Source organism: Giraffa tippelskirchi, chromosome 7 (assembly GCF_054371585.1).
Source record: "Giraffa tippelskirchi isolate mGirTip1 chromosome 7, T2T-mGirTip1v1.2.pri, whole genome shotgun sequence".
NCBI classification, from domain to species: domain Eukaryota; kingdom Metazoa; phylum Chordata; class Mammalia; order Artiodactyla; family Giraffidae; genus Giraffa; species Giraffa tippelskirchi.
This window is the reverse complement of record NC_137281.1, coordinates 37,545,794-37,567,502: the sequence shown is the minus strand read 5'-3', so window position 1 is coordinate 37,567,502 and position 21,709 is coordinate 37,545,794. Positions and strand designations below refer to the sequence as shown.

General features: G+C 42.6%; 1 long non-coding RNA gene across 1 annotated transcript; it reads left to right on the top strand.

The window, feature by feature from the left end:
* The first annotated feature begins 820 nt into the window (after positions 1-820).
* LOC145512250 (uncharacterized) lies at positions 821-21,374 on the top strand. The gene is made up of 5 exons (XR_014058429.1): positions 821-979; positions 12,174-12,397; positions 13,778-13,970; positions 17,560-17,959; positions 20,554-21,374. It is a non-coding gene; the product is annotated as an uncharacterized LOC145512250 (long non-coding RNA).
* The last annotated feature ends 335 nt before the right edge of the window (positions 21,375-21,709 follow it).

The window sequence follows — 21,709 nt, the reverse complement described above, 5'->3', positions numbered from 1 at the left end:
CTAGCCAGGCATTCAGCCAGATTTTACATACATAATTCTTAATAAAAATGGGGTGTGGGGCTTTTAAGAGATTTTACCTAATTAGGCCAAAGTGACCAAGTCCCACCCTGCTTCCCAGGGAACCCACTGATGTTTGGCAAGCCACGCTTGATGAAATCTTCCAGCCCCGGTGTGCAAACGCGTGACCGGCATATATTCTTAATATGCTAATTTTTGTTTTGGTTTCTGAACAAAACCCGTCTTTTAAAGAAAAATTTAACAGATTTGAAACCAGAAACCCTGTCCTCCCTAGAGGCATTAAAAAATGCAAACTGAAGGCTTCCCATGTGTGGAGGCTATTCCGGGTTTCCTTCCATAAACAGGAGAAGTGTAGCCCTGGCTGTAACGCTTGAGGTCCCCGAGCCAGAAACTGTTTGCTTTCTGCGCACTCATTAACCATGGTGTGGGATCCAGTAACTGCTCTAATTTCCTACTTTAAATGTTTTTCTTTCCCCCGCTTCTCAAAAATGCCTTTTTATGTTGTAACATTTACATACTCGTATTCAGCCACTTACGCTGATAAGCTGGTCGCTGTCAGACACAATAAAAAGAGACAGAAACCACTGCGAACTACAGTAGCATTAGTGTTGAAAATGGAAATTTAATTTCCAGAAATGAATCTCGGCAATAAAAGCTCCCTTTGTTGCTGTTCAGATCAGAAATGAATCGGGTCTGAAAGGGAGCTAACACGCAATTAAAAACTTCTCAAAGAGGTATTTGTTACGTGTTAGAACAGATGCGTTGGAATGGTGTTTGGAACACAGGGTTGGGGGGGCGTGGTGGGAAGAATGTGTTTGATGAGAAAGAAGATAGTAGTAATGCCTTACACGTGGATCCTGCGTTGAAGTTGACAAAGTGCTTTTGCCTCTGTGACATGGTTGGAGTTGCATGCGGACCCGGGGAGGGGCAGTGCAGATGTGGAAAAGTTGTGCATAAAGAGGTAAAGTCACACAGTTTCCCCAAGGTGAGCTGGTGGAATCAGGAGGCTGGGGCATTCGGTGCTCCCCTTAATACAGTTCAAATGACGGAAATACCTCAAACTTCAACGGTCACTCCCCAAGTACCACGTTACCCCGTGTGGGGGCGCTATGAAGCTGTATTTTGAAATACCGACCGGGTCTATTTGATCAGGATTTCCGGCCCCACCCCCACCCACCCCCCACACTCTGACTGCAGTGACCAGCATTCTAGGGGACTAGCTTCAGCGGGCAGAAGGGAGAAAGAGAACATTCCCAGCTTTCAAGAGTTTCAAGAGAGACACTGAAAAAGCAAAACAAACGCAATAGTTTGAAAGGTCTTGAGCCTCAGAAACGAGGTTTTCATGTGTGAGTATTAAAAAGTGCAGCCTTAAATGTCCTGATAAGTGTTTTAAGAGCAAACAAGGGCTTCCCCGGTGGCTCAGTGGCCAAGAATCCTCCTGCCAATGCAGGAGACGCAAATTCGATCCCTGGTCAGGGAAGATGTACTCATGCCAGGGAGCAACTAACCCCAGCGTGCCACAAGTACTGAGCCCAGAGCTCTGGAGCCCAGGAGCCACAACAAAAGGAGCCACCACAATGAGAAGCCTATGCACCACAACTAGAGAAAAGCCCTCGCAGCAACCAAGACCCAGCATAGCCAAATAAACAAATAAAATCTTTTTGAAAAATTGAGCGAAGGAGATCAGCCAGGGCCATGCTCCAGCACCCATGCAAGTCAAGACAAACGGTGCTGGGTTGGGAGGAGGAGTGGAAGGGATGGAAAGGGGTAGGAAGGGGGAGGGGAGTGGGAGTGGGGGGAGTAGCCATAGATTGCCAGAGAGGGATGAGGACCCCAGAGGGGAATCCCTGTGTGTCTATTCCTGGGGCAAGAACAGGGAAACAGCAAGGCATTTGTTGTTTCCTGGGGAAAATATGAATCGACTCAGTTTACCCTCACTTGACTGATGGCTCCTGCCACATCTTGAAGCAGCAGAAAAACAATGGGCCATCCAGCACCTGAGGCTGAAGCAACTGTACAACCAATGAGAGGAAAAACATGGTAAGATTGTTCCATACCTCACACCTGGACAAGTAAAACGTGATCAAATATTTTACAAATGAAGTTGTGAAAGTTCTGGAAGAAAACATTGAACCAATTCTTTATCACCTGGAAAGGGCAAAGGTCTTCCTAATGATGGCTCAAAACCAAGATGTCATAAAAAAAAAAAAGATTGATAAATCTGATTAAAATTTTTTTTAATCCTGCAAGTTCCCCCCAAAAGCAAAATATAAGTAACAACTATTTACAGTACTGGATAAGAAAAACGCCAGCCATCCAATAGAAAAACAGACAAGAATAATGTAAGTGACTTTTACTGGAAGTGCTTTGAGCTACTGTCGTTTCGCCTGTCATAGTGGCAAAAACTAAAAAGTTTAAAACACATTCTGTTGTCAAGGACAATGGTTAACAGGCATGCTTCATATATTATTGGTATGAATATAAATCATATAACCCTTATGGGGGGGCTTTATTAGAATGATGAATGTAGATATCCTTTGACCCAGCAATTGTATTTCAGAGAACTTATCTTACAGATATAAATGCATGGAGAGAAATGACATAAAGACAAAGCTAGCCATTGCAGCATAGTTCATAAGAGCAAAAGAGTAAAAACTGCAAGTATTTATGATCTAAGGAAATACTAAGCATCTGTTAAAAAACTGATAAATTATTCTATGCACTGATACAGAAATGTTGTCAAGATACATTAAGTGAGAAGGATCAAGGTACAATATTTTATTAGGAAAGGAATAAGAAAATTAATTTATATTTATCTGAGTGTTCAAGAATATATTTTAAGGGACATACAAGAAACAAACAAAAAAAATGGATGCTCAGAGTAATGCTAGAAACTGGGCAGATTGGAAAAAGAGTAAAAGAAAAACTTCTCGCTGAATTTTTTCAATTATACTCTATGAATGTATTGCTATATAAATGTAACCTACTCAATGCATTCAAAATCAGTGACAGATCTTTTAGGAAAAATAAAGTTTAGTGTTATTAAGTGAAAGAGGGATCAGGGTATAAATTAGATTAAGTGACAGAAGACAACTTTGAAAGTTATAGTTCTGCACAGTCTGAGCCTCTGGCCGGACTGAAATTTGTATATTTTTAGTATTATGTAAAAGAAAAAACAAAAGAGTTCTGGTAGCCCAATATAATTGGAAGCTATTGAATTAAATAAAATGAGATTTCACTAGGTAGAATGTTCCAGAACTTTTAATAATAAGCAATCTCTATTAATAACCTTAATAAGCTGCTGGGCATAAGAGGAAAATATAGAATGCATCATTGCCCAAACATATTTGACCCAGAAGGCTTTTTTCATGGAATACCTGTGGAAGTGCTGCTTGGTATGAATCAGAGATTAAAATTTGTGCAGTTCTGGACAGAAATCACCTTCTACACTATTAATAGGAACGTAAATTGGTGCATATAGTATAGAGAACAGTATGGAGTTTCCTAAAAAACCTAACACTAGAGCTATCATATCCAGCAGTCCTCTGAAGAAAACCATAATTCAAAAAAGTACACCACCCCAAGGTTCATTGCAACATTATTTACAATAGCCAAGACCCACAAGAAAGTGTCCATCGATAGGTGAATCAATAAAGAAGATATAGGAGCTTCCCTAGTGGCTCAGTTGGTAAAGAATCTGCCTGCCAATGCAGGAAATGCAGGTTCCATCCTTTGGTCGGGAAGATCCCTTGGAGAAGAAAATGGCAACCCACTCCAGTATTTTCACCTGGGAAATCCCATGGACAGAGGAGCCTGAAGGGCTCCAAGGGGTCACAAAGAGTCAGACACGACTGAGCAAGTAACACTTTTACACACACACACACACAACATGGTTGAATATTACTCAGCCATGAAAAGGATGAAATAATGCCATTGGCAGCATCATGTATGGACCTAGAGATTATTATACTAAGTGAAGTAAGCCGGATGGAAAAATATCATATGACATTATTTATATGTAGAACTAAAAAAAAAAAAAGAAATACAAACGAACTTATCTCCAAAACAGAGACTCAGATCTAGAAGCAAGCTTATGATTACCAAAGGGGAAAGAGAGATCTGAGGACAGATAAATTAGGAGTATACACACAATACTATATATAAAATAGATAAAGACCTACTTACTATATAGAACAGGGAAGTCTACTCAATATTTTGCAAAAAAAAAAAAAGATAATACTCAGAATTTGAAAAGATATTTTTTAAACTGTCCTTTTCAAATACTGCTAGTCCACAGAGCAACTTCCCAGTGTTCAAAAGCCTGAAAAATATACATAAACTTTATACCTTATCATTTCATTTGCAAATGTGCATCCTAAAATATAATCAGTGATATGAATTAGTGGTTATGGTCAAGGACATTGATTGCAACAGTATTTATAAGGCAGAAAACTTGTAAGCCATCTAAATATTCAAACAATATGAAAGTGGTTACATGTATCATAGTATATCCGTCTCACAAATTTTCCGTGCTACCATTAAAAATCACATTGGGAAAAAAAATGTTTCATCACATGGGAAAATGGTCACAACACAGTAAGTGACAAAGGCAGGTTACACAGCAATAAGCCCAATATGCCTCACTTTTGTTAAGAGAAGACAGGAAAAGGTCCAGAAGGATAAATATTCCTGGTGACAATCTTCAGATAGAAGATCATTTCCTTTTTGTGCTTTTCTGCCTTCTTCAAAGTTACTATATTGATATTGATGTACTGTGTAAATTAGAGATAGATAGATGGATGGATGGATAGATAGATACATAGATAGATAGATGGATGGATGGATAGATTGATAGATGTGTGCTCAGTTGCTCAGTCGTGTCTGACTCTTTGTGGCCCCAAGGACTGTAGCCCACCAGGCTCCTCTGCTTTTCCAGGCAAGAATACTGGAGTGGGTAGCCATTTCCTTCTCCACGGGATCTTCCCCACCCAGGGATCAAACCCACGTCTCCTGCATTGGCAGGCAGATTCTTTACCACTAGTGCCACCTGGAAAGCCTCTAGATAGATAGATACAAACAATAGTACTGCATTCAGAGATGTGCTGTTGCAGGTATGCAGGCAACTTGTGGCTATCTGCATGACATATTTCCCTGGAATATAATGGCTTAAAACAACAACCAAGTTATTATTTCATGTGTCAGCAATTCAAGCAGAACTCAGGTGGGATATTTTCTACTTGATGTTCAATGGACTGGAGGGGTCCCTCCATGGTGTTCAGCTGCCAGTTGGATGGTCTGGAGAGACAAAGAAGGTTCACTTATAGTCTAGCCCTTGGGGGACTAGTTGAAAGACTGGTTCAGCCAGGCTTACTCCCTGTCTGTGTAGCCTCAGGGTTTCTCCATGTGGTTTCTCTAGCTGTCTAGTTGGACAGACGTTTCACAAGGCAGCTCAAGACTCCAAGAAGAAGGAAGCAGAAACTGCCAATCCCCTTAAAGGCTACACTCAGACTGGCCAATGGTCACTGCCACTGTGTTCTATTGGTCAAACATTTCCAGACATGCCCAAATGCAAAGTGAGGGGAAATAGACCGATCTCTGATGAGGGAAGGGTCCAAAACTTCGTGGCCAAGAGTAACACCTCACAATGGCATGTTTAAATGGCACAGAAGAAACTGAAGCCTTTTATACTTAGAGAAAGAACTTAGGCTCAGGACTCCTGCCTCAACTCTCAACCACACAGATAGCACTGAAGAAGTTCATCCTCATCTGTAAAACGGGGCCTATATTCGTTATGAAAGTACTTTCCTACATTGTGAAATACTGCACAACTCTGGCGGTTTATTTGTGTTTAAAAATATATATATGTATATACAATGGAATATTACTCGGTCATTAAAAAGGAACAATATTGGGTCACTTGTAGAGATACGGATGGACTTAGACTCTGTCATACAGAATGAAGTAAGTCAGAAAGAGAAAATCAAATATTGTATATTTGTGGAATCTAGAAAAGTAGTGCAAATGAACCTATTCGCAGGACAGGAATAGAGACACAGCAATAGCAAACAGACTTGTGGGTATGGTGGGGGGGGCGGGCAAAGACAGCGTGGGACTAACTGAAAGAGTAGGATTGACATGTATACGGTACCATATGTAAAATACCTAGTAGGAAGCTGCTGAATGGCACAGGGAGTTCTGCTCGGTGCTCTGTGATGACCTAGAAGGGTGGGAGGGAGGATCGTGAGGGAGGGGCAGTATGTATACATAGAGCTGATTCATGTCATTGTACAGCAGAAGCTAACAAAGCACTGTAAAGCAACTATACCCCAATTAAAAAAGAAAACTCACATATAACCCAACAAAGCAGAAGGTTCATAGATGTAAATGCCACCTATGGGTGCTAAGGATCATAATCAAGCTTTTAGAGATTGCTCTGACTGATATGTAACAGTGTTGGCAGACTGCAGCCCTAGTGGCCACAGGCATGTTTTACTGAGTTGTTGTGTCACATGAAAATCCAAATTCCTGCCTGGGCCCACCGCATTCCTGCCTGGCAGCAGCTGACGGGGCTGAGTGATGGTTGTTCTCTGATGTGGAGACAGGGCCTCCAGGTTAGTCAACGTCCCGCCTCTCCCAAAATGCGTGCGTGTGCGAGAACTTATCCCGCTTCACTCGCATTACTTGGCTGTCCCATGGCCATTTTCACTCGGGAGCCCCGAAATATAACATGCCCACATGAGTCACAGGAGAGGGTTGATGCCTTTCTACTATAATATGTGTTCATGCTAAGTTGCTTCAGTCATGTCCAACTCTGTGACCCTATGGACTGCCAGGCTTCTCTCTCCATGGGGATCCTCCAGACAAGAATACTGGAGTGGGTTGTCATGCCCTCTTCCAGGGGATCTACCTGACCCAGGGATCAGGAATCCACATCTTCTGCATCAGCAAGCAGATACTTTACCACTAGCGCCACCTGGGAAGCCCCTCTACTTTAGTATGTGCTGTGCTATGCTTAGTTGCTCAGTCGTGTCCATCTCTTTGCGACCCCATGGACTGTAGCCCACCAGGCCTTTCTGTCCATGGGGATTCTTCAGCAAGAATATTAGAGTGGGTTGCCATGCCCTCCTCCAGGGTATCTTCCCAACCCAGGGATCAAACCCAGGTCTCCCACACAGCAGGCGGATTCTTTACCAGCTAAGCTACCAGGGAAGCCCCTACTATAGTATACACATAGCTATTTTCAGCATTTGCTCTAATATCTAATAGTGGATCCATTCAGCCCAACAACCTAGGATGGTTTTGGCAAAGATGGTGATGCGGATCCAGGGCTAAAGGACTACAACAGAAAATGAGGTTGGAAAATGCTGACCCACACCCTGTGTCGGGCAGTCTTTGAAATCTAGGAACCATGCCCAGGCAAACCAGGCCCCTAGAGATCCACCCCCTCCCAAAATCTTCCTGTGGGTGGTGTGGGGTTCCTACACACCGCCGTGCGCCTTGGCCAACTCAGGCCCCCAGAACGTGTGAGCTGCCAGCTCTGTCGCCGTTCTCACCACAAACCTGGAATGCATGTCTTCATTTATTTTGAAAAGCTTCAGGACTTTTTCCCTCCCAGATGTTAAACATTAAATGGCAGAGCCGATAGAGACGGACCCAATGTGACTTTGATTTTGGCACAGGTCATAATGCTCTCGCTGCTGGAGGAGCTCCTCGGGGGAGTGGGTCCTTAAAGAGATAGTCACCAAGCCCCCTCCTCCCCTCACTCTCCCAAGAAGAGCCCGCGCATCTCTCTCCCATCAGCTAGCACAACTGCTTTTAATTCCAAGGAATTGTTTTTCTTTTATCATTCATTTTGGTGGTAGAAAAATAACCCTTTGATATCAAAGACGGCAAGCCTACTAGAAATTGTTATTATTATTAGATTAGTAAGAGCAGCGGTAATAAATTGGACCGAACAAGCATTGATGTAATGGACCCTCCTGGCCCCAAGCACAGAGCTGTCAGCTCTGCTTAACTCTCCTTTCTCTCTGCCCTGGGTTATGAGTGCTTGTGTGTCTGTCTCCCTCCCCGCTGGAGTTGTCAGCACCTGGAGGGCACAGGCCTCGTCTTGTTCACTGTTTTACCTCCCAGCCCTCTGTGGCACAAAGCACAGAGAGGTGCTTAATCAATGCACCAAATAGGATACTCAGAAAAGCCTCAATTAGCTGGAAACCTCATTGAACTGAATTTTATAAATGACTCTCTCCTTGAAAGGGACAAGGCCAGTGGGAGAGGATAAGCTCAAGGATTAGACGGTTTCTGTTCTGTTTGGGCTTTTGTCTAAAGCATTTTAAAGAGCTGGTCTGCGCTCTGCACATGTTTAATTCTACATCGGGTCCTTCCCCGCCCTGGGCCGGGAGACTAAGTCAGATGAAAGCATGATTGAAATGAGTCCTTCTTTGTCCCTGAATTATGACTGGGGCAGAGGAGATCGCTTCCCTAGTAGCTCAGAAGGTAAAGCATCCACTTGCAATGCAGGACACCTGGCTTCAATCCCTAGGTTGGGAAGATCTCCTGGAGGAGGAAATGGCTACCCACTCCAGTATTCTTGCCTGGAGAATCCCATGGACAGAGGAGGCTGGTGGGCTACCACCCATTAGGTCACAGAGAGTCAGACACGACTGAGTGACTAACACACACAGAGACAAGGAAATAGTTTCCAGCACTGACGATAGGTTGTCCTGGGGCCTAGAAATTCATTCATTCGTTCATTCAACAAGTGTTCATCCGCCACTTACCATGCACACTGTTCTAGGCAGTGAAGACCTAAACCCTAAGCCCCCACGTTCTAGCAAGGAAGGCAGACAGACAGCAAACAAGGGAATGTGTAAACCTGTGCTATGTTAAGTAATCCTAAGAGCTGCAAAGAAAAATTAAGCAACTTGAGGGAGTAGGGGTTCTTTAGGAGAGGGGGCATCTCGGGAGAGGGAGTGAAGCCAACAGATAATGGGAAAGAGTTGTCCAAGCAGAGGGCCAAACCAGCGCAAGGTGAAGAGGGCCTGGAAGTTTAGGGAAGGAGACCTATGTGCTAGACAGGCTGCTAGAAGGACTTCAGCTTTTATTCTGAGATGGATTTTGAGCAGAGGAACAATGGGGTCTGATTTACATTTGAAAAGCATCCCTGTGGCTTCCAGGGGGCAGGAGTAAGAAAGAGAAGGGCAGGTACCACACTGATACACAATGTGGGCTATATGTGATGGTGACCCGGATGATGTGCATGGTGAGAAATGGTCACCGTGTAGATTTCAGTGGTAGAGCTGGCAGGATTTTCTGATGTATGTGTGTATGTTGGGAGTCAGGGTGGGAATGTTGAAGGGAAGCCCCCATCTGACTCTGATGAGAGTCAGAGAGTGATCAAGGATGACTCCAAAGTTTGGGCCTGAACACCTGGGAAGCCCAACACCTGTGAGAGATGGAGGTGTGCAGTGGGACAGGTGAGCTTACCTGGCTCTACCTGAATCTAAGCATCTTCTCGTGTAACATAAAATGAGGCTCTTATCAAACTTGAGGGGCTGCTGTGTAAAGTGATGAGCAAAAAGATGTGCGTGAAGGCAGATTTTATACCTAGCCTTGCTAGTAAAGGTTACCTTTATTCCCTCATCATTTTTGTTTAAAATCCATGCTACATTCTTTCAGGGTTTCTTACCTATTGCTTCAGTATCATGGTTTCTCTCCAAGGGACAAATTAGAATTATAAGAGGGGGTGTTCTCATTACATAGATGAAAAGTGTAATTCCCAGGTCTACTCCAACCTATGAGTTCTCTGGCTAGAGCTGTGGGCTTGCATGGGTCCCAAAGGTCTCCAGCTGTGCTCTGATGGTGAACTAGAGATTTAGATCCAGCCAAGATGCGAACATGTAAAGATGATAGAGAGTGCCCTGTCTTAGAAGCATCTCTGATCTTGCAGGTGAAGACCTGAGTTTAAAGAATATTATTAGATTTATTATTATTAACAAAATATGCTAAGATTCCTCCTAATTCTAGAATAAAATTAATAGGAAAAGGAAGAAACCAAGTATTTTTACTGTCTATATTAAAGGTGATATTAAAGTGATTTTGTATGGGAAAGAATATTATCCTATAGTTTTACTACTTTTTATGTTATTATTGTAAGTACAGTAGACTATATATTGGAATTCAGTAGAAAGTCATAATTTCTGGATATTCAGTAATAACTAGCTCTTCCAAGAGTATAAAATGACACAGCTTTAAAAATTACACATCTGTATGTGTTTGTGTATATATATTAATAGGTATACGTACACATATATGTCAGCAAATCTAGAAAATAGCAGAAATAACTCAAATTTTAATCAGTCATGTGACCTGCTTCTTCTTATTTTTACTTAAAATGTTTTATAAGTAAAAATTTACCAACTACTCCCACTACCAAAAGGCTATTGTACTCTTATCTTTGCTATGAGGGCTTCCCGAGTAGCTCAAACCATGAAGAATCTGCCTGCAATGCGGGAGACCTGGGTTTGATCCCTGGATTGGGAAGATCCCCTGGAGAAGAGAAAGGCTACCCACTCCAGTATTCTTGCCTGGGAAATCCCTTGGACAGAGGAGCCTGTTGGTCTACAGCCCTTGGGGTCACGAAGAGTCAGACACAACTGAGCCACTAACACTTTCACTATTTTTTCACTTTGAATTCCCTAACTCCACCACTGGGGGGTAGTAGCTTCCATTACTTTCTCTCTTTAAAAGGCTCATTTCCACCTGGAATATGGGCGCATTGAACACACAGTAATTTTCGGGGCGTAGAGGAAAGTCGGGGCAATGTTTTATATGCCAGTAAATTTTGCGGGTCTTCTTATCATCTCCATTTAAAAGACAAAGAAACTGGGACCTCCCTGGTGGTCCAGTGGCTAAGACTCTGTGCTCCCAGTTCAGGGGGTCTGGGTTCAACTCCTGGTCAGGGAACTAAGATCCCACGTACCGCAACTAAAGAGTTCTCACACTGCAACTAAAGACCCCACGTACCATAGCTAAGACCCAGCACTGCCAAATAAATAAAAGTAGATATTAAGAAAAAGATGAAGAAACTGATTGATGCTCAGAGAGGTTAAGTGATTTGCAGGAAGGCACACAGCTAGAACTGTGCAGAGCTGGCATCAGAACTCAGTTCTAAGTGCAGAGACCAATTTGCTAACCACAAGGCTAGGTACCTCTCTGAAGCCAAAGAAATTATTTCAGTCTACTGTCAAACGTGTCCTAAATGATGAGCTGGTCCTTTGGAAGGTTTCTGAAAACTACAAAGTGCCATACAGATATGAGGAGATTTATGGGTAGTAAAACTGTATTCTGGCTTTCCATATTGTCCTACCAAGATTCCACACTCCTTGAGCATGGGAAGTTCTGGCTTTCCCTCTTCTTGGGGAAAGTCCAGCACACAGTGGGTGCCCCAGGCACGCTCACTGAAGTGCTCATTTGAATTTGTCCACTCTGTAAAATCAGAGAAGCCAGAATTAATTCGGTTGCACTGTATTATTAATGTTGCTGAGATTGACATCAGCGTTGAATGCCAGAGGAGCATTCCAACTTCCTGTCCTCTTGAATAGGCAAAGAAAGAGCGATGAAACAGTTTCGAGTTTCCCCCAGCGAGGGCCCGCCTAGCACTGATTCATAACTTCTGTTCAGACTCAACACCAGAGCAGGCAGCAAACTGAAGGGACAGCTTCTTATCAACAGCTTATATGACAACAGCTGACATTACAGGGTGTCTATCAAATGCCTGACATTGTGCTAAGAACTTTTCGTGCATAGACTTCCTTAGTCTTGCCTACATTCCTCTGAGGCAGGAACTACTAAATATGATCCCTGTTTTATGACGGAGGTTCAAAGAGGTCAAATAGCTGTAAAACATAGAGCTGTGTTTCAAAGCCTAAATTGGTAACCTATGCACTTTCTGACCTCTGGAAATCAAAGATGAGTCCATAAGACAGGATCTAACCAATTTACCAAACTCTGGACACCCAGTGAAAAGCCTTGGATCCAAGGAAATGTACAACCCTCCCAAAAAAGCCAAAGAATTGATTATATAATCAATCTCTCTCTCTCTCTCTCTCTCTCTCTCTCTCTCTCTCTCTCCCTCTCTCTCTCTTTTTCTCCATTAGGACACAAGGTATTTCTTCTGTATGTGGACATTTTGATAAATTTAGTCTGGAATATTCTGTTTGTGCACCAGGACATCAAACTGGAAAGTCAGAGGATCACTGTCACTTCAACAAATAACAAATTATAAAGCAAGGGACGTCACTGGAGTTATCGAAGTTCGAAGTGTCTCAGGACCCATTTACCATTGAGTTAGGCCTCAGCACTCCTGGGAAACAATGCCCAGGTAATTATTTTAAATGAGCATTAATTATGTCATTATTAGAAATGGGGAGAAAATGCAATTTCCTTCTGTCACTTCTTGATATCTTAACTAGAGGAATATTTGCCATGCTATTATAACAAGCCACTGTTCGCATAATGGCGCCCAGGCAATAATACAGAGACATGTACATTTTCATATGAATATATCATGCCTAACTAATGAGATTGCTCATTTCATAACTTCAGTTCCATTTTTATTATTTCATAAAACTGGAAGTCCTTATCCATTTTATGAAAAACACCAAACCTTTGTGAAATTCATTAAATAAGCATAAAAAATTCATTAAACAAGTGAATTGCATTCAGGGCTGCTTTGATGCAAATGCCCTTTAAGCAATGTAAAACTCCATATTGATTTAACCTTTCATGTTCTGATATTTCCATGTGGATATAAAAAAAAAATTCTTTATTCAGGGAATGAAATTAAGTGCTGATCCCTTGATCTCCAGCTGGGCAAGATAGATTGGTCAATTTAAGTAGCTGCTGCTGATCAGCAAACAACTGAATTTAAAAGTATTAAGGCATGTCGATATTTTAAGTATTGTCACCTGCACATCAAGCAAAGGAAAAAAAAATTATTATTCCAGCTCAATTAAGTTTGTGTTTGCCGTCAAGCTGACCTTGGAAAGGCCAGCCCATTGGGCCATGGCTTCGTGCCCTTGGAAGTTGACAAGGGCAACAGTGGCAAGATGTAAAACACCAACAATAGCCTGAATATTTTGAATTGTGTGGTCAGAGCAACCACAAAATAATTAGCCTGGAGACACGGTCCCCTTGGGCTGTGTCCCCTCATTAGTGGGAGGCAGACAGTGGAGCAAACCTAGTTCAGAGGAGGAGAAAGGAGTATGCCCTTCACTTGAGAAATGCTTCTGGGAACTCTCATTAGGCAAAGAGCATGAAGCAGATTTCAAAGGACTTCAGAGATGACCCCTAGCCACTCATTCATTTATTCATTCATTCAGTCATTCGTTCATTTATTCAACCAATATGTATTAGATGGCTACTCTTTGCCAAGTATTATGCTTGGTGCTAGAGGAATAAAGTTTGAATAACATAGCTGTAGCCCCAGCTCAAAAAATAAATAAATAATCTGGTCCACAGTGTTAGATGTCTGAGTCAAATCTCAGCTATGCCATTTATTAATCACATTGTGATTCAATCTCTATGGGCATCAGTCTCCTTATGGTTTTACTGCATGAGGTTGTTGGACCAGCTAAATGAGATATTGTATATAAGAACCCTCAGCAAAGCAGATCAAAAGAGAAAGTGACTGATAAGTGGCGGTCATCGCCACCATCCTCATCCCTGCTGTTGTTTCAATCTTATCTTTCTCCTTTTACAGATGAAGAAACTGAGATTGGAGAATAGAGGTCACACAAACACTGTGTAGCAGGCTGGGACTCACAGGAGACTTTTCCATGCCAACAGTGGCCCCCACAACCCCCTAAACTATAAGCTTTGGATTTTGATTGATTCCTGACTCAACCTGTCTTCTCTGACCTTAAAATCCAGAGGTGGAACTACTGAGGCTTCAGGTAAGTCATGATCCAGGAGCTGAGTGATGTCACCAGGATCCAGATTCTTTCTCTCGACTTTTACAGCTCCATTTGCTTGGTTATGACTCCAATCTCAGTCAGCATTTCCAGTCCCAAGACAGCTTTCAGCAGTTTGAAGAGCTTCCTCTTCCTTTGTTTGTGTCCTAGAGAGGAAGAAAGAGAACCTTTATTTCAGTATTCCCAAAGACCTGAAAGCCAATATAATCAGACCAGCTAAATTCACCCTTCCACTCCTGAACCACTAACTGGGGCCAGTATGTGGAATGCATTGATTGACTTAGCCTGGTCTCACTCACGTTCCAGCCTGGGCCAGGAGTGCTAGAGCCTGCCCAAAATCACAAAAATCAGGGCCTGTTGGGAAAGTGGGGAATGGTAGAAAGAATGCACGCTAGAGATGTAACCACCAAGGTCCTCACATAAACTTAAAAGCCAAACAAACAGAACACTGGAGGGTGAAGATTCTGCCATATAAACCAGTACTCATAAAAACAATGACATGAGAAAGAGTTTAGTCCGGATGCTTATCAACATACACTGAACTATGAACTCCAAGAGGACAAGAAATCACTTTTGTCCTTTGCACCAGCATCTCCCCAGGGCGTGGCCCTATGCTTGAGACCATTAAGTAGTTGGTGGATGTGAGTGTCCAATGACCTGGTAGGAAGCTGCATCCCAGCCCCACTACTGACACATGGGAACTCCTAAGTGAAGTGCTGATAATTCAGGCTCTGTCACAGCGTGCTGTGAGCATCCAATGAAAGAATATCTGTAAGGCACACAAAAGAAATCTGGCCAATAGGAAGCATCCAAAAAATGCTCTCTATTATTATTACTATCACTTGGTACCACCAGACTCTGATCTGTGCTTTCCGTAGATCACACAAAGATGCGTTGCATTAAGGAAAAGTCACTGCCTCCAGCACACCCTGCGTTGTCTTGACCCACTACCTGTGTCACTGATGTTCCCCTTCTCCTCAAGACCCAGAGCAAAAGCCAACTTTTCTGTGAGCCCTTTCCCAACCCCCAGAGCTGGAAGCAATCCCTCTTTGCCCCACACTCGCATAGATCTTTTTCTCCTCTCTGCTTTGGAACCCTTACCATCTTATATCGCTATCTACCTCTTATTTCCCTGGAGGTACTCAGAAACTGTTGGAAACAATGTATTAAATTCTGCTTGTATGCCCAGGAGTAGGATTGCTGGATCAACTAGTACGTCTATTCTTAATTTTTTAAGGAAACTCCATACTGTTCTCCATAGTGGCTGCACCAATTTACACATTCCCACCAACAGTGTAAGAGGGTTCCCTTTTCTCCACACCCTCTCCAGTATCTATTATAGTTTGTAGATTTTTTGATGATGGCCATTCTGACCGGTGTGAGGTGATACCTCATTGTAGTTTTGATATGCATTTCTCTAATAATTTAGTGACGTTGAGCATGTGCCTCTTAGGCATCCGTATGTCTTTTTGAAGAAATGTCTACTTAGGTCTTCTGCCCATTTTTTGATTGGGTTGTTTGTTGTTTTGATATTGAGTTACATGAGCAGTTGGAGGGGTGGAGTGGGAAGGAGGTCCGAGAGAGGGGATGTATGTATAAATATAGCTGGCTCACTTCATTGTACAGCAGAAACTAATGCAACATTGTAAAGCAATTATACTTCAATAAAAAATTTTAAAGTAAAAATAAATAAAATTTTAAAAATTAAAAAGTTAAAATTGTGCCTATAGATCACCCCAATCGTGGTACTTCAGTAAAAGACATGGGGCATCAGGAAGGAACTCAATCTTGGAGCTTGGAATCAGAGCTTAGATGTATCTAAATGTGGGAGGCTCCCTTGGTTGCAAGGGCTAAAATGCAAACTCTAGCTAACAGAGTGTATGGAAAGAAAATAATAAGAGTATGATTGTCACAGTGTGATGGGGATGTTATTGATGGGAAGATGCTCACAGACTCAGAGAATATTAAGGTTTTATCATATCAAGGGAGTCAGAAATTAACAGAGATGCTATGCCAAGCAGAAGATAGCACAGCATGCAACCATCAGGGCCCCAGACTGAAACCACCTGCTTGGATGAAAAATTTCCATTTTAATCTTCATGAGAAATGTCAATGGTTAATACCCTTCTGGTTCTCACCTTCCCTGACTCTGCGGTCTCTGGCTGCTCCCCTACTCACTTGTACAAACACATTCCTGAACTGACACACCGAGTGAACCAAAAGTTGATTTTTACAGGACTAAGTCCTAGACATTGCATTCTTTTCAAGTGCTTAGCTGCAATAACTCTAAGAGACTGATACTGTTCTCTTCCTCATTGTACAGATAAAAAAACAAAGGGAATTCCCTGGCAGTCTGGTTAAGACTCGCCTTCCAATGCAGGGAGTGTGGGTTCAATCCCTGGTTGGAGAGCTAAGCTCCCACATGCTTTGTGGCCAGAAAAACCAAACCATAACACAGAAGCAATATTGTACCAAGTTCAATAAATATTTTTAAAATCGTCCACATTGAAAAATCTTTAAAAACCTGAGACAGAAAGAGCAACTAAATGACTTCCTCTAGATGGAGTTAGTGAGCATGTTCACATGACTCCACGCCCCAGGCCCTCCACCTCTAACCTGCAGTTCCCTGTTGGTTGTCTGGGATTGAAGGAAGGGTGAAGCTGCCAGAGCACGTGAGGGACCGTGAAACAGCTGGACCTAGTCTGCAGCTAATGAAACTAAACAACTGGATCCAGGGGTTTACTCTTGCCTCCTCAGACTTAGCGGGTGGAATTCATTTTCTCTCACCGCAGTTGAGAATCCTCCTTGGTAGGAAACATGGCTGAGTCCACAACTTCTGCTTCTTATCATGTGGTTCCACTCAGCATCTAATGCTGATCCAACTGAGGTCAGTGGGGTGGGGAATCTGTGAAAACTGCGTGGCTCCCGCTGGAATCACGTGGCTAAAATGAGTATGATAGGACTGTTGGGTGGTGCTGAGCCTATACACCATGGATTTCCAAACAGTAACAAAAGTCCCAACTTCTCTATAGAGTTATGGGAAATTGAAGAGATGAAATATACACGCAAGCATCCAACGTTAAAAACATGATGAGGTGGACACAGTCATTAGGGTTATACATCATCTTTAAAACTGCTTAATGATAAAGATGCCTGCTCACTGCTAGAAAGAATAAAGCAAGAAAAGCAAACGTCAGAACCATGGGGATATGCACAGCTTCTGAAGCTGTCAAAGCACATGGCAAGCAAGGCGTGGCCAAGGAAGCAAGTTATCTGCTTCTGAAGCTTAATCATTAAAGCAGACAAAGCCTATAACTGGCATTGCTTGTTTCTTCTCTGCCCTTCATGTGAGCTGTGTGACTTTGGACAAGACACTTACCCTCTCTGAGTCTCAGGATTGGGAATGAGGGAAGCTCATAAAGCGGTGGTTTTAAATGTATGTTCTGCTGAGCCCTGAGGTGCTTCACAGAAGCTGCTGAAGGAGGAGGGTCTGGGACTCAGTGGGTGGAATTTTGAGCTCCCCATCCCCACCTTAACCAGAGCATTCTGCTTTTATCTCCTTTATAATTAGAGTTCTATGTGATATTTTGAAAGAAGAAAGAATTCTGAGGCTAGAAAGAAAATGAAAACCACTCTGCCAACTGATCTCCGAGGCCTTCCAGCCCTCATATCCTAGCAGCTGAGAGATAATTGTCTGTGTTTTCCAGTGCTTCGACCTCTTGCAAATGATTCAGGCACCGAAAAGAAACCACACCCAGACGCCTGTCTGCATGCTGCCTTCTGGGGGCACCAGATGGCTCTGTTACCCCCCAATGATGAGAAAAGCTCTCCCTCCGGATATAAAACCCATCATAAAGAAAGAGCTTTCTCTCTTGGGCTGGACTTCACCCTCCCTGACACCGCCCCATGGCGGGCATCTTCCTTGCTGCTTTACTGTTTATGTTCCCTTCAGAAAATCCAGAGTCATTGCGGTAAGATGGGGAGTAATTTTCCCTCTCGGCTAAATGGTTTCATGTGTAGTGTTTTGGTGTCCCTGAGATTGAAATAGAGCTTTCTGATAGCTTTCTGAAAGCTATCTATTCATTTAAGTTAATAACAACCGCTGACAAACACTATCTTTTCCATCTTGCTGATAAATTATGCCTTTCGTGATGGACATCTGATTGTAAGGGCCCTTGGCAGTACTTGAAGGCATTTAACTTAAAACCATTATTAGACTTTAGTTTCACTCTCCCTTGATACCCTAGTCCAAAAAGAAGGCCTGCAGGTACCTCTGAGATATTTAAGTATATGTTGTCTTAGGAGACCACCCTCACACCAAAGGCAAATACTTTAAAAGTTGCTTTGTAATATTAAAAAGAGAGAGAGAGAAAGCACGAGAAAGAGAAATCTAGCTAGGTTTTTCATGATTACTAATTTAGCAGACTCTTGGTTATGTTTTATTGATAGCTCTAAACATAAATTTGCCTTTGGTATACTTTGCTGCTGATGCCTAAAATAAGACGTGTAAGAACACATAATCCTATGCCTACAGCTTTTCAGAATAATGTACAAAGGCTCTTTGTGGCAACCCAAGCAAGAGAGATTTAAATGGAGAAGCGCAAGGCTTAGGCAATTCTTCAAATTTGGGCAGAAAGAGAAGTTGCTTGCTACTCACTAGTGTATCACTGTAAGTCTCCGTGTTCATGCAGCTTTAAACACGACACTTCTTCAAGTTTATTCTTGAATTAGGAATACCTGTCTCACCCACATTCTATTACTTGCAATTGGAGAATCACTTTGTGAGGCCCCAAGTTCACAGGAGAAAAATAATACATATTGCACCACTTAAGAGGGTGGTTATTTATGACAAAAACCTGCCGAGGTTACCAGCATAATATGTGCTACAAGATGCCTCTACGTGCTCAGAGAAACACAAAACTCCATGCACGCAGCCTGTAAAAAAGCAATCACTTTCAAGGATTTGCTGTCAGAATCTTTTTTCTTCTTCCTTTTGAAATCATGAGGTGCCCAAGGATAACCAAATGTATATATTTTATCTTCCAAATACTAATGAGCTTGAACACTGTGAAAGACATGAGGGGTGATTAATGGAGGATGTAATGATGCCATTATACACACTGTTTTCTTTATAAATAAATGATCTCGATAAAATCTTTTATCCAAGAGGAATGCTACTGTGAATGATTTGATAGCATCTGTAACGGGAAATGGGGATGCTGCAACGGTGTCTTCATCCTGGTGGATAACACCACCTCTTCATAAATGACGTCTCCAGAATCAAACTGGTTTGTTTACTCCAGCTTGTACACGTGGCTGGGGATCCAGGCAGTGGGAAAGCCATCACTTCGTAGTACATCAAGGCTCTTCCCAGCAGGGCAAATGGTCTCTTCTCCTGGCCCCATTTCTGCAGGTGGCAATATAGGGCAGGAACAGAGAGACTTTATAAAGCCCATCTCTTAGTATTATTTTAAAGAAGACAAAGTATCTAATAGTGCGCTCTAGGCAAACACACTCTCAGAGACAGATCAGCTTAACTCCCCCGTATCCTGCAGCACAAAGCATTTTAATAAAGAAAAGATTTTGGCTGCTGCACAAGTCTGAATTGCAGGCCTCTTTACTAGACATATGTATTCAAAGGGAGGCAGCTGGGAGCATAGCTGATGTTACACTGAGCTTCAGGTCCTCGCCTCCAACCCTTATTCCTCAAACTCAACCTCAGGCCTTAAGATGCCAACTGGGGAGCCAAGAACAGGCTTCCTTTCTCTTCTCCTCCCAGCCATGGTTTGCCTTGCCCAAGCAGAAGACCCCCAGAGCTGCCCTCCTCTACTGACCTGCTCTCAAGCCATAGCCTGACCAAAGGCTGACCTTTCCCACCATGGGTCAGGAGCAGTATTCTATTGCCAACACTAAGCTTTTCTTGGCTTAAGAACTGTGAGCTATGGGAAGTCTTTTTTTTTTTTTTTTGGCTGTGCTGGGTCTTCATTGCTGTGTGAGGACTTTCTCTAGTTGTAGCTAGCAGGAGCTACTCTCTCACGGCAGTGCCTTCTCCGGTTGTGGAGCACAGGTTCTAGGGCACGTAGAGTGCTTGGGCTACGCAAGTAGCACTTGGGCTCAGCAGTTCTGGTGATTTAGTTACCCCACAACATGTGAAATCTTCCTGGACCAGGGATCAAACCTGTGTCCCCTGCATTGGCAGGTGGATTCTTTACCATTGGACCACCAGGGAAGTCCCTCTGGGGAGCTTCTTTAAGCTACTTACAGACAGAGAGAGAAGGCATGGGTTCCAAAGGTGCTTTGCTTCATTGTAATAAATGTTTCCTGCTCTTCTACCATGTGCAAAAATGTGATTCTGATGGTTTGTCTCCACCCTCAATCAGTTCCGAGAGAGAACAATGATGAAATTGGACTATGAGGTCCCAAGCAAAAAGGTGCAATGGAGTCTAAACATCAGACTGATACTTCATTCATTCATTCATTTTTGAATGTTACTACAATATGCCAGGTGGTTTTCTATGTGATGGAGTATCATAACAGTGAATGAACATGATTTCTGTTTTCACAGGGAGAGCCTACTACAACATGATAAATGTAAGCAATCAGGACCATAAAATGAAGAGGATTTTTGAGATTTTTAGGAGATCATTCTCATAAGAAGTCCAGTGCTAGTGATATGTCACTTATTAAAAATCTTGGTAAGCCACGAGGGCACAGTGGGGAGGGGTCTCCCTAAAAGGAGGAAGAAAAAAATTTGCTTAACTGTACACTTAAGAGAATAAGCTCTTTTAACTAAAGGAACCTTTGTTTGCTGGACACTTCAATGATCTGGAAGTCTGGGATTAAATGGTTCATTCCATTTGTCAAGGAAAAAAATAGATGAAGTGGAGGGGAAGAGGGCAGACAGAACAGGAAAGTAGAATGGAGCTAGATCCATGTGGCCTATGGATATATAAGTTCATAGTTTTAACAGTTCCTAAAATTGGTTGATGACTGAAATTACCCTGGGAAAAGAGCCAGGGTGAGCTGAGTGAGGTACCTAGGATGCAACATTTAAGGAGTCACTCACTCTCAGCATCCTGCAAGCACAGAGTTAACACCTGACTGTGGATGCCTCCTTAAATCATGCATATTAGGCAGCTCCTGTGCCTTACCCTAGTTCTGACCCTGAGGAATTTTTTCTAATTTGTATTGGAGTATATTGCTTTACAATGTGGTGTTAGTTTCTGCTGTACATCAAAATGAATCAGCTATGCATATACGTATATCCCCTCTTTTTTGGGGGGTTTCCTTACCACTTTAATTACAATTTAAAGATGCTTGCTCCTTGGAAGAAAAGCTATGAGAAACCTAGACAGCATATTAAAGAGATGTTACTTTGCCAACAAAGTTCTGTATAGTCAAAGCTATGGTTTTTCCCGTAGTCATGTATGGATGTGAGAGTTGGACCATAAAGAAAACTGAGCATCAAAGAATTGATGCTTTTGAACTATGGTGTTGGAGAAGATTCTTGAGAGTCCCTTGGACTGCAAGGATATCAAACCAGTCCATCCTAAAGGAAATCAGTCTTGAATATTCATTGGAAGGACTGATGCTGAAGCTGAAACTCCAACATTTTGGCCACCTGATGTGAAGAGCCAACTCATTGGAAAAGACCATGATACTGGGAAAGATTGAAGGCAGGAGGAGAAGGAGATGACAGAGGATGAGATGGTTGGATGGCA